Source organism: Lathyrus oleraceus, chromosome 5, assembly GCF_024323335.1.
Source record: "Lathyrus oleraceus cultivar Zhongwan6 chromosome 5, CAAS_Psat_ZW6_1.0, whole genome shotgun sequence".
In the NCBI taxonomy this organism is placed as follows: Eukaryota; Viridiplantae; Streptophyta; class Magnoliopsida; order Fabales; family Fabaceae; genus Lathyrus; species Lathyrus oleraceus.
Genome location: NC_066583.1, coordinates 158964683 through 158979157, shown reverse-complemented (window position 1 = coordinate 158979157; position 14475 = coordinate 158964683).

Here is a 14475-nt window from a genome sequence, read left to right as displayed (position 1 = left end):
GTCTTAACCGGTAGTGATCAGCAGGGTATACTCCAGTTAAAACAACATCTCTCGAAAAGATTTCAAACAAAAGATCTTAGTAAACTCCGTCATTTTTTGGGTATTGAGGTAGCCCAATCTAAAGATGGTTTGGTGATTTCTCAGTGGAAATATGCTATGGATATTTTGGAAGAAACATGTTTTTTGAATGCTAAACCAGTTGATACTCCTATGGATCCAAGTGTCATACTACTACCCAATCAGGGGGCCCTCTATCTGACTCAGAAAGGTATAGGAGGTTGGTTGGAAAGTTGAATTATCTCACAGTCACTCGTCCATACATTTCTTTTGTAGTTAGTATGGTAAGTCAGTTCTTAAATTCCCCTTATCAAGAACACATGAATGTTGTTATACGGATTCTGAGATACATCAAATGTGCTCCAAGAAAAGGTTTAATGTATGAAGATAAAGGACATACTCAGATAATTAGATACTCTGATGCTGATTGGGCAGGGTCACCCATTGATAGACGATCCACCTATGGGTATTGTGTACTTGTTGAAGGAAACCTTATATCTTGGAAAAGTAAGAAACAAAACGTAGTTGGAAGATCAAGCACCTAGGCAGAGTATAGGGCCATGGCAATGGCAACATGTGAACTTATTTGGTTAAAACAATTGCTTAAGGAACTTCAAATTGAAGAAGCAAGACCAATGACACTTATTTGTGATAATCAAGCTGCATTGCACATTGCTTCAAATCCAGTCTTCCGTGAGAGGACCAAACATATTGAGATAGACTGTCACTTTATTAGAGAGAAGATCGAGTCAGGTGACATCGTCACAAGCTATGTCAACTCTAATGATCAATTGGCAGATGTGCTTACAAAATCTCTGCGAAGTCTCAGAACTAATTATATATGTAACAAACTTGGTGCATTTGACTTATATGCTCAAGCTTGAGGGGGAGCGTTGATATTTGTAAATATATAGTGTTGAGAATATTTGTATATAGAATAGTCTCACATCGACTATATCATGTAATTAGTTGTAATCTCCCTATATATAATAAAGTCTCCGTAGTGCTTTTCAAAACACACGGTTTAACCTAAATGTCTCTTAGTTTCTCCTAACTCAATACATGCCAATCCTTAAAATTCTTGACCAGTTTCTGGATGATCTTCTTATATTTTTGTTTACTGCTCCTACGGGGCTGGTGGCACATGGATCTTATCACCAAAGATTTGGCACTTGTGACATCTCTTGACAAATTTGTAACAATCAAACTCCATGGTTGTCAAGTAGAAACCAACTCAAAGGATCTTTTTGGCCATGGCATGCTCTTTTGCATGTACTTCTTCATATTCATCATGTATGGATTTTATTATCGTGTTTGCTTCGTGTCTATCCACACATTTGAGCAAAAGAGAATCATAATTCCTCTTGTACAACACGTCACCATTCAAGAAGAACTTGGCACAAAGCCTTTTTAGAGCCCTCTTATCAATGATGGACACATTTTTGGGATATTCTTGCTTTTCTAGATATTCTTTAATGTCGTAGAACCAACGTTTATCATCATATTCTACCTCAATTTCTAAACAATGTGTTAGTTCATCCAAGTGGTCAATGTGAATAGCGGGTGCTTCGTTTCTCCACTTGACTTTAAACATGGATGCCATGGTAGCTAAAGCTTTTGCTAGTTGATTCTCTTTCCTATGAATGTGATGAAAAGTGATTTCATCAAAATAGGGAATCAAATTCATGATATTCTCTTTGTATGGGATTAATTTGCTATCCTGGGTTTCCCAATCTCCTTTGACTTGACTGATCACTAGAGAGGAGTCTCCTTATACTTCAAGGATTTTAATTCTCAGATTAATGACTGCTTCAATTCTGTAGATACATGCCTCAAATTCTATCATATTGTTGGTTCAGTCAAAGCATAATTTAGTAGTGAATGGAAGATGAGAGACAGTTGGAGAAGTTATAATTTCCCCAATTCCAAGACCTTGAGCATTCAAAGCACTGTCGAACACGAGTGTCCATTGCGATCCTGGTTCGGGTCTTTCGTCAGGGACTAGAATCTTGCAATCTCTAATAAACAATATATTCTCATTTAGAAAATTAAACCTCATTGGTTGAGAACCCTTCACAAGTTAATGATCAAGGTAGTCAGACAATACACTCTCTTTAATAGCCTTTTGCGTAACATACTAGATGTCGTACTCAATTAACAACATTTCTCACCGAGTAATTCTTCTAGTGACAATAGGCTTCTCAAATATATACTTTATTGGATCCATTTTGGATATCAACAAAATGGTGTGACAAACCATGTATTGTCTTAGGCGTTGAGCAACCCAAGCTAGAGCACAATAGGTTTACTCCAAGAGTGAGTATCTGGTCACACTCGGTAAAATTCTTGCTTAAGTAGTAAATGGAATATTCTTTTATGCATGTGTCTTCGTGTTGACCCAATACATAGACCATATATTCATCCAGCACAATGATATACACGATTAGTGGTCTACCAGGAACAGGCGGTATTAAGATCGGTGGTTCTTGCAAGTACTTCTTTATTTTATCAAATTCCTTTTGGTAATCATTATTCCACATGATCGATTGATTCTTTCTCATCAACTTGAAAATCAATTCACAGGTAGCCATCAAATGAGAGATAAATCTGGAGATGTAATTAAGTCGATCGAAGAAGCCTCAGACTTCTTTTTAAGTTTTGGGAGGTGGCATGTATTGAATTGCTCGAACTTTTTCGGGATCAACTTCAGTGCATCTCTAACTAACAATGAAACCCCAAGAGTTTACCAGATCGGACCCCAAAGGTACATTTTGCATGATTCAATTGCAACTTGAACTTTCGGTGTCTGGCAAATAACTTCCTCAGATAGTCTAAGTGCTTGTCTTCAGTTTTGGATTTAGCAATCATATCGTCCACGTAAACCTCAATCTCTTAATGAATCATATCGTGAAAGAGAGTTACCATGGCATGTTGATATGTTGCCCTTGTGCTCTTCAAACCAAACAGCATGAATTTGTAGCAGTAAGTTCCCCAAGGTGTGATAAAAGTGGTTTTCTCCATATCATCTAGAGACATCTTTATCTGGTTATACCCCGAGAACCATCCATGAATGAAAACACAGAGAACTGAGCAGTGTTATCAACCAAGACATTAACATGAGGCAAAGGAAAGTCATCCTTTGGACTCGCTTTATTGAGATATTTATAGTCTACACACATCTTGACCTTCCCGTCTTTCTTTGGAACTAGGATGATGTTTGCAACCCACTGAGGATATTCAGAAATGGCTAAGAAGCCAGCATCAAACTGTTTCTTAACCTCTTCCCTGATTTTCAATGCCATGTAGGGTTTGGTCCTTTTGAGCTTCTTCTTAACCAGAGGACATTCGGGCTTGAGTGGAAAATGATGCTGGACAATGTTAGTGTCTAAACTAGGAATATCTTGATATGACCAAGCGAAGATGTCTATATACTCTTGAAGCAATTTAACCAACTCAGTGTGCACATCCTTTTCAAGGGATGCCCTTATTTTCACTTCTTTTCTGACTTCCTCGGAACCCAAGTTGATAACTTCTACTGTCTCTTTGTATAGCAGGATCTCCTAAGCGAGAGTCTTTGACAGATGATAGTTGTAAAACAAAGTCTTGTCAGGATGCAGTTACTTGCCAAAAATCCCTAATTTTTGGCTAGATTGCCCCAGGGTGAGGTACTCAATCTAGCGGGATATGTATATTCATTTTTTTTATGACTCTAACTTTTGCCTGGACACCCTTTCGGGTTTTCAATCCATTGAGACGCTCATTTTTTGCTTAAGTTTCCCTTTTGGGTTTTCAACTTAGCGAGCTATTTTGTTTTTATTTTAGGCGAAGTATTTCTTGACTGCATCTGAATTCACAAGACGAGTGAAATCCTCCCCATCCATAGTTGTAAGCAACAAAGCGCCGCCTGAAAAGGCTCTCTTAACAACGTATGGACCTTCATAGTTTGGAGTCCACTTACCCCTGGAATCGAGCGTGAAAGACAAGACTTTATTGAGTACAAGGTCACCTTCTCAGAACACACGAGGCTTGACCTTTTTATCAAAGGCTTTCTTCATCCTTTGTTGATATAACTAACCATGACACATGGCAGACAATCTCTTTTCTTCAATCAAGTTCAACTGGTCATAACGACTCTGAACCCATTCAGCCTCAATCAACTTGGCTTCCATCAAGACTCTCATTGATAGGATCTCAACCTCCACGGGGAGCACAGCCTCCATGCCATATACAAGAGAGAAAGGGGTTTCCCCTGTTGAAGTGCGAACTGATGTACGATAACCATGCAAAGCAAATGGCAACATCTCATGCCAATCTTTGTACGTAACAACCATCTTCTGAATAATTTTCTTGATGTTCTTGTTAGCAGCTTCAACAGTCCCATTCATCTTGGGTTTATAGGGAGAAGAATTATGATGTGCAATCTTGAACTCGCTACACGGCTCTTTCATCATCTTATTGTTCAAGTTAGATCCATTATCAGTAATGATCTTGTCTAACACACCATATCGGCATATGAGTTGGTTCTTGATAAACTTCACAACTACCTACCTGGTCACATTCACATATGATGCCGCTTCAACCCACTTGGTGAAGTAATCAATGGCTACGAGAATAAAATGGTGACCGTTCGACGCCTTTGGTTCAATCATGCCAATCATGTAAATTCCCCACATAGAGAAAGGCTATGGCGAGGAAATAATATTTAGGAGTGTCAGGGGAACATGAATCTTATCCGCATAAACCTGGTGTAAGACCCTAATTTTGTCCCTAAGATCCCTCATGGCATCATACCATTGCATTTGCATTGCCTCAAGGATTATAAGCATCTTGGTTCCCTTGGCCTTTGGGTGGGACCCCTTGTGAGTGGTTTGAGACCATCAAGCATGTTTGAATTGTATATCATTGCTTTTCTCATTTTTGTTTATTAACTAAAAGCACAAAAATATGTCACTAACATCTTCTGTTTGTAGCTTGAGCAATCACAAGGTCAAAAGCTTCAAGGAGATCATTGGTACAAAGATATGGTCAAGAGGAGATGATAGCAAGCATGGTGATGGTTCCCAAAGCTCTCATCCATAAAATGTGTCTCCCTAGCATCTCAATTTATCATTTTGATCAAAGCAAGTCAAAGGGTTTGAGGTTGGTTCCTCAGGGAAACCCTAATTCATCTGTGCACCACAATGCCTTGCTCATTAAGTAACCTCAGCCCATGGTCAAATACAATCAAGGGAAGTTTTTTAATTCATCATTTCATGCATATTTGAACTTATTTGAGTTTCCTCAATCATCAATTCATCAGGATATGAGTTGTGGACTTGAGAAGTTGATCAGTCAATTCATCTGACTATTTTGAAATGCACTGAGACCTAACTTTTTATGTGTTGGTCAAATAGAGATGATCCCAAAAGCAAACATGTTCTTAAGGACAATATGAACAACTTTCATGTTCATCAGAAATTTATTTGAAGCTTGGAAGGTCATCTCCCATTCCAAGACATTATAGGTCATCTTGACTGAAACCCTAATTTTGGGTCAACTTCCCAAGAACATAACTCATTCATTTTTTATTATTTTGAGGTGGGATCAAATTAATTGGAAAGCTTAAGATGTCTAATTCAAATGTTATGTTGGACAAAGTTTCAAAATCTCAAAGGAAATACATGTGATAATGCAAGACATTATAAGTCATTTTGGGCCAAATGCATTGAAAGGTAAAAAAGTCCAACTTCAAGTGCCCATAACTATTTCATAAAAAATCCAAATGATGCAAAATTTAAGTCCATTTTGATTGTCTTGAAAAGATCTACAACTTTGATGTTGGAGGTTGTTTCATTTGAGGCTTGCATCATCGAAACAGAAGGGCTTGAACATTGGCCAAATTTAGAAACTTTGCCCTTTACATGTTTTGCACCTTGCACTTTAAACTCCAATTTCACCAATTTCCACACTTCAAATGGATTTTTGCCCAACATAACAATTGTTCCTTACATCAAAACCTTTCCAACCATTACTCACATGATCATGTTTGGATTTGGTAAATGGTATTTTCGAAGAGGAGAATCTTTTGCTTCAATTATGCATAACACTTCAAAATTCCATGCACAAGCCAATTCACTCCAAGCTGCAAGTCCATTTCACTTTGGTATGATTTCAGATTGCATTTGGCATTGATTTTGGGCCTTGTGCATGATCATGCAAGCCCATGCAATGAATGTCCAATTTCATGCACACGGATTGAATCACCCTCTCCTTGCCATTCCCTCTATAAATAGAAGATTTATTCCATTCAAATTTCACCCTGGAATCAACCTGAATTGCTGTAGAAATCAAAACCTAACCTCTCACCAAAGAAGCTAGTTCACTTTTCTTCAAATTTTTCAGATCCAAAATTCAACCACATTTGGTTAAATCTTTGGATCTAAAGCTTCTAAACCTTCATCCTTTAGTTCATTGATCTTCTGTTTTGGCAAAGGAAGCAAGGAATCAAGCTCAAATCTCCAGAAATCAAGGTTGTTCTTCAACTGGTTTTTTCTTCGAAACTCATCATCTATTGATCTATTTGCTTGGATCTTGTGTTGGCTGAAGTCCTCTTCATAGAGGCAATTGATTTGAGTACTTAATTGTTGAAATCCATCAAGTTCTCATGAACATCACAGAATTTCCATCTCTGATTTCTCTCGATATAGAGATCTATAGTGGAATTGAGTGATACAGGGATGATGTACATCATCCCAGCTTTCCAACGGTGTATAGATCGTGTATTTTGGTTAAGTTTTGGTTGTCTGCAATTTTGGACGGAAAACACAAGCTCACCGGAGAAGAAGGTGGCTTTGGTGGCCGTCCCATTGCCAGTTTGAATGTGGATCGTTGGATTGAGTTTCCCAGATCTAATCCTGGCCCTCGCTTGTTATGACTTTCATTTATTCAATATGTTACGCGTGGACTTGGACATATGATGGAAGCGCGCATCTGGAGCGCATGATCTGCCAGCTCAATTAATGAGCTCAGATCTAACGCTCCTGGTTTTTTTGAATTTTCTATTTTCTGATTTTAATTTCTTTTATTTCCATTATTTTCAAAAATACATATCTTCTTCATTTTAAATCCAAAAAATATGGGACCAATTGCATTAGTCTCCAAATAATTTCTAGTTTCTATTTCTGATTTTTAATTTTTTTTATTTTGTCATTTGATATTTTTTGTGAATTTTCTCTTTTCTGATTATTTTTAATTCATTTTAAATAGTTTTTGATATTCAAAAAATACAAAAATATTTTCCTAACCTATTTGAATGATGATGGATCTATGAAAAATATTCTCATCAATTTTTTAATTGATTTGAGATTTATTTGAGATTTTAGTTCAATTAGGTTATTTTTATTCATTTTTAATTGATTAAAAATAGTTTCTGACTTATAAAAATGCTGAAATTTTTTGTCAAACTTTGTTTGACTTTGTTGAACTTGGGATAAATCACTTGGACCTTTCAAGGTTGATTTCAAGTGATTTTGAAGTTTGACCTTTCTTTTATTTTTAATTCAAGTTTATTTTAATATTAAAAAAATACCAAAAATATTATGCTTATTGTTTGATCTCCAATCTTCATCTCACTTCTGATTTCTCATTGTTTGACTTTGACTTTCAATGTCATTTGGTCAATACATATGGATTGGTACATCTTATTTCACTTTATGCATTTTGATCTTTCCATTTCTTTATCCATTCTGCATCTCCTTCTTCTTCTTCTTCTTTCTTTTTGATCAATGAGTTGAAGGTTGATAAGTTAGCATTGATTAGGGAGACTTAATCTTCCTTGATTCAAATCTAATTCATCTTGATCAAATGATCAAGTGAATGGTTTTGCATTAAGGATAGGTTGTTTTCTAAATCATACAAAAGGCTTAAACCAATACAAGATCAATTCTCTTTTCCTTTTTGGCATGGCAAGTTGTTGGAACTTGGTTCACTAATCAAGACTTCTAACTTGTGTTGTTGCCTACATTATTATTGACCGGCCTCAGATAGTTGTGACTTCTCCATAAGTCCAATTACGATTGCTTAACATAGCGCTAAATTTGCCTTATGGCACACTAACTATTAACACTAATCATTAACAATTAACATTTACTTATTGCTCTTTACTTTTATGCAATTTACTATTCTTGCACATATTATCCATTTGCTTTTTCCCTTTGCTCACTTGAGAACATGTTTATGTTAATGCCATTTTCCTTTTGCTCACTTGAGCACATAATTGTGTATATATTATTGTGCTTGTGTTTTGTTTTGATTGTTGTCAATCAAATGCAAAGAAGTGGACTTAGATCTTAGGACTTTCCCTATGCAAAAATGGACAAATGGACTTAGTTTCTAGGATATTCCCTATGCAAAATTGGAGTAAAAGGACCTTAATGATGAAGATGGATTAGAAGGACCAAATTTCTAAACTCACTCTTGTCCATTCTTGATTTACTTCATGGAACTTTTGATGTGTGTGCTTTTGTGCTAGGGGATTCTATGAGAGCTTAAATTGAAGGACCATTGTCATGTTCATCCAAAGTGAAAGACACAAGATACATTGAGGATCTCTTAAGAGGCTTGTTTGATGATTGCTTATGCTTTGTGTGATTGCTTATTCCAAAGGATGGGAGCTACTTGGATCATCAATATGATCTCAAGGGAGGAACTCCTTTTGTGGTTTTGTTCTTATCCCTCACTTTTTTTGCTTTATTTAGGACTTTAGACCTTCTTCTTCTTCCCTCCACTCTAACCCAAGCCAAAGCCTTTTGTGCAAACATTTAACCTTTGTTTTCAAACATTAGAAACCTAAGCCTTATGCTTTTGATCTTCAAACTTTCTTTTCATAACACTTATTTTGAATTGAATCTTTAAGTCAACTTTGACCATTTTGTATATACCTCTAATTGGTAAATATAACCCATTCAAATGTCTTTTGTGGTTCCAATGGCCACTTCCTTAATCAAATTTTTCAGAACCTTTAGCTATTAGGTTTGAGTTATCCTTGTGGTAGATGTAATACTCACCTATATCCTTAGTGATGGACAATGAGTCTTCCATGCTTATTATAGGGTTAACCCCTCACTAGCATGTTAAAGTTATCCTCACATGGTGGATTTGTGGTTTTAGGTTGAGTTTTCTCCCTTGGATAACAAAAGACCTTAAGGCTTTTGGACCAATCAATTCACCAACTTGTTTTGAGATTTTTACCCCGAACTACGAGGTTTTGATCCTAATCTTTTTTTAAAGATGGTACGTAGGCAATGGGTTTATCCATCCAAACACAAAATGTAAATAAACTTGTACATTCTCCTCTCATCTCTTCAATCATGTTTGCACAAACAAATTTTCACAAAAACAACAACCTTTATAACAAGTGTGAAAAGGGCTCCCTAGGAGTACCTAGGATGTTTTGGGTGCCTAACACCTTCCCATTACATAACCAACCCCCTTACCCAGATCTTTGTTTCTCTTTTACTAGTTTTTGTTAAAACTTTTAGGTTTTTGTTCGCTTTCTAACCATTCCTTTGGATAAATAGAAGTGCGGTGGCGACTCGATTTGTATGATTTACCTTGGATTTAGTCAATATCTCTAATGGTAACGAATACCCCGCTACACCTGACACTTGTGGCATTTCTTCACATATTTGCAGCAGTCAGACTCCATTGTCAGTCAATAGTAGCCTTCTCTCAACATCTTCTTTGACATAGCATGTCTATTGGATGTAGCACCAAATGAACCCTCATGGACTTCAATCATTAACATGTATGCTTCGTGTCTATCCACGCATCTGAGCCGAACCATGTCAAAATTCCTCTTGTAAAGCACATCACCATTAAGGTAGAAACTGCCAGACAATCTCCTCAAAGTCTTCTTATCTTTAACGGATGCCCCAGGCGGGTAAGTATGACTTGGAAGAAAACACTTGATATCGTAATACCATGGCTTATCATCTTTTACTTCTTCAACTGCAAACACATGAGCTGGTCTATCCAAGCGCATCACAGTAATGTTGTGAACTTCAATCCAATACTTCACTACAATCATCGAAGCAAGTGTAGCGAGAGCATCCACCATCTGATTCTCATCTCGAGGAATATGATGAAAGTCAACTTTAGTAAAGAAAGTTTAAATTCTCCTCGCATAATCTCTGTATGGGATGAGGCCAGGCTGATTCGTCTCCCATTCACCCTTAATCTGATTAACAACAAGGGTCGAATCACCATAAACCTCAAGATGTTTGATCCTAAGATCAATACATTCTTCCAAACCCATAATACAAGCCTCATACTCTGCCATATTATTCGTGCATTTGAAATTTAGACTTGCTGTAAAAGGAAAATGTGTGCCTTGAGGAGTGATAATTACTGCCCCAATACCATTTCCATACTGATTAACAGCGCCATCGAACACCATACCCCATCGGGAACCAGGCTCTGGTCCTTCATCGAGCGTAGGCTCATCACAATCTTTCATCTTCAAATACAGAATCTCCTCGCCAGGGAAGTCGTATTGAACAGACTGATAATCTTCAATTGGTTGATGTGCCAAATGGTCAGCCAAGATACTACCTTTAATAGCTTTTTTAGCTTTGTACTCAATATCATACTCAGATAACAACATCTGCCAACGGGAAATCCTCCCAGTTAAAGCAGGCTTCTCAAAGATATACTTGATTGTATCCATTTTGTATATCAACCAAGTCGTGTGATTCAACGTATACTGGCGCAAATGCTTAGCCGCCCAAGCTAAAGCACAACATGTCTTCTCAAGCATTGAGTACTGACACTCACAATCAGTAAACTTTTTACTCAAGTAGTATATTGTATACTCTTTCTTTCCTGATTCGTCTTGCTGACCCAGGACGCACCCCATAGAATCATCAAGCACAGTCAAGTACATAATCAATGGTCTCCCTTCAACAGGCGGAGACAGAATCGAAGGCTCGGACAGATACTCTTTGATACTGTCATAGGCCTTCTGGAAATCCTCGGTCCAATCATGACACTGATGTTTCCGGAGGAGCTTGAATATAGGCGCACATGTGGCAGTCATGTGGGATATGAATCTCGAAATGTAATTCAAGCGACCAAGAAAACCTTGGACTTGCTTCTCAGTTTTGGGCGCAGGCATCTCTTGTATTGCTTTGACCTTGGCAGGATCAACTTCAATACCTCTCTCGCTAACAATAAAGCCCAATAACTTGCCGGAACGGACTCCAAATGTACACTTGTTCGGATTCAAGCGGAGCTTGTACTTCCTCAAATGCTGGAAAAGCTTCAACAAGTGCTCTACATGTTCAACTTCCAGTTTCGACTTTGCAATCATATCATCAACATACACCTCAATCTCCTTGTGCATCATATCATGAAACAAGGTGGTCATACCACATTGATATGTGGCTCCGGCGTTCTTCAAACCGAAGGGCATCACTCAATAATAGAATGTTCCCCAAGGTGTGATGAATGTTGTCTTCTCCATATCCTCGGGTGCCATCTTAATCTAATTATAACCGGAAAATCCACCCATAAATGAGAAGACATTGAATTTAGCCATATTGTCTACCAACATTTCAATGTGTGGTAGAGGAAAATCATCTTTTGAACTAGCTTTATTCAAGTCACGGTAATCCACACACATTTGGACTTTTCCATCTTTCTTAGGCACGGGCACAATATTGGCCACCCATTGAGGATATGTAGAAGTCACCAGAAACCCCGCATCAATTTTCTTATGAACTTCTTCTTTAATCTTCACTGCCATATCAGGATGAGTTCTTCTGAGCTTCTGCTTCACAGGTACACACTCAAGCTTCAATGGCATGAAATGTTGAACGATATCAATATCTAGACCAGGCATGTCTTCATACGACCAGGCAAAGACGTCGACATATTCTCGTAGTAATTCAACCAACCCCTTTTTAACAGACTCTTCAAGGAGTGCCCCAATCTTTACTTCACGAATGCAGTCTTCAGACCCCAAGTTGATTGTTTCCAGATTCTCAAGATGTGGCTGAATGACCTTCTCCTCGTGCTCAAGTAGACGGGTAATCTCATTAGGAATCTCTTCAACATCATCTTCTTCTACCTCAAATACAGGGAACTCAAAGTTGGGAGATGGTGTTGGATCATTATATTCAATGGGTTTGATTAACCTGCATAATGATTTTGAGTATAAAAGAGATTTCAGAATTCAAATAAGGCAAATCATTATGCATGTGAAAAGATTGATTTATTTTCTTTTTAGGGTTTTATAGTGATCACCAATTTCATGCAAAAAGCAAAAAGGAAAAAATAATTTGAGAAAACAAACATTTAACATACGATTATTGAATGAATATCATTGTATTAATCAAATATGCCAACAATGTCTTCACTTCTCCTTTTGGCATGGGAGAAGGGTTTTTAATCAAAATGAACACATTACGTTGACTTATGGATAACTGTTTGAACATCAACAGTGACCCAATTATTGCAGATTCCTCCGGGTATGACAAAGTTGCCAAGGTCTTCCTCTTCATCATCTTCAACAAGGGCAGCACCTTCCTAATCTTCAAAGGTGTGGATGAAACCTCCACTCTAGAATAGCCCACGATCATTAGAAACACCAGAAGAATACCCTATGCCAGCACGGGACGTATTAACTTCTAACTTGATCATTCCCCCCAACCAGTAGTTGCACTATGCTCAATGGCCAACTTTGCATCCTTATAGGAGACAAATGAAGAAGGTCATTTCCTCGAAGGCTCAGCAATAGACAAAGCTTGGAACGGATTCCCAACCTCATCCTCAACATCAATATAGGATAAGGAAGATAAATGGCTAACCAAGAGAGCCTTCTCTCCCCTATCACCACTAACTTCTTGTTCTTCACGAACTTCAACTTTTGGTGTAGGGTGGATGTCATGGCGCCTGCCTCGTGAATCCATGGTCTGCCAAGCAAACAGCTATAAGATGGATGAATATCCATGACCTGGAAAGTGATTTGGAAATCACTAGGTCCAATCTTGATCGAGAGTTCTAATTCGCCGATCACAGTTTTGCGCGATCCATCAAACGCCTTCACAACCACTTCACTCTGCCTCATGGGAGGCCCCTGATATGAAAGTTTAGCAAGAGTGGACTTTGGCAATACATTAAGGACTGACCATGTATCCACCAACACATTGGACAGGGCATCATCTTTACAGTTCATGGAGATGTGTAAAGCCAAATGGTGGTCTTTTCCCTCCTCGGGAATCTCAGCATCACAGAAGCTCAAATTGTTGCAGGCAGTTATATTTTCAACAATGCTATCAAACTGCTCAATTGTGACATCATGGTCTACGTATGCCACGTCCAACACCTTCTGCAAAGCTTCGCGGTGTGGCTCTTAATTCATCAACAAAGATAAGACAGATATCTTTGATGGGGTTTGTAGCAGCTGATCAACAACATTATATTCACTCCTTTTGATGAGCCTCAGCATCTCATCACCATCCTCTTTCAAAATGCCAGACTGGCCAACCGGGATAGGAGTATTACAATTTTTAACAGCAACAGGGTCAACACCCTTCACAACAGGAACAAAATTATTTGAAGAAGAAGTCACCACCAGACCGACAGGATTAACAGCAGTTCTCTTCACAATGTCTTCATGGGATTTCGGATGAGCCGAGAAAACACGACCGCTACGGGTCACTCCACTGACATCTGAAATGCTCACCACAGAAGTTAAGGGCAACGGCACCTCTTTTCCATCCTCTAGCATGACTGTATAAGGAACAGCTTTGTCTGATACATACGGGACAGGACCCGCTGGCTTTATCACAAGAGTTGGCGATACTTTCTTCTTGCTGCCATCATACTTGATAATGACAGGCTCAGGAATTTTAAACAGGGGGTGATAACATCAACTTCGTCCTCATTACAACTCTGAAGTATTTCAATCATCCCTTGATCCAACATTTCTTGGATGTCCCTTCTCACTTGACGGCATCCTTTCTCATTGATAGTGCACACCTGGCACCTATCATGATCATGCTCATAATGGTTGTGTTCACACAACATCTTATGCATCTCAACTAAAGACTGCCTTATGTCATTCACATAAAGGACTTATACTTGCCAGGGCAACCCTGAACCATGTTAACAGTTGCCTTCCCATGCTCGGGCAATGGGTTCTTCTTTACATTTGGACCTACGTCCTCAAAAAACAATATCCCACTTCTCACAAGGTCTTGCACCTTGGTCTTCAATCGATAGCAGTTCTCTGCATCATGTCCGAGAGCACCGGAATGATACATACAATAAAGTTCGGGCTTGTACCACCACTATGGATTGATTGGTACAGCGGGAGGATCTTGTGGAGTTATCAGCTTCCTATCAATCAAGGAAGGATAAAGCTCAGCATACGTCATC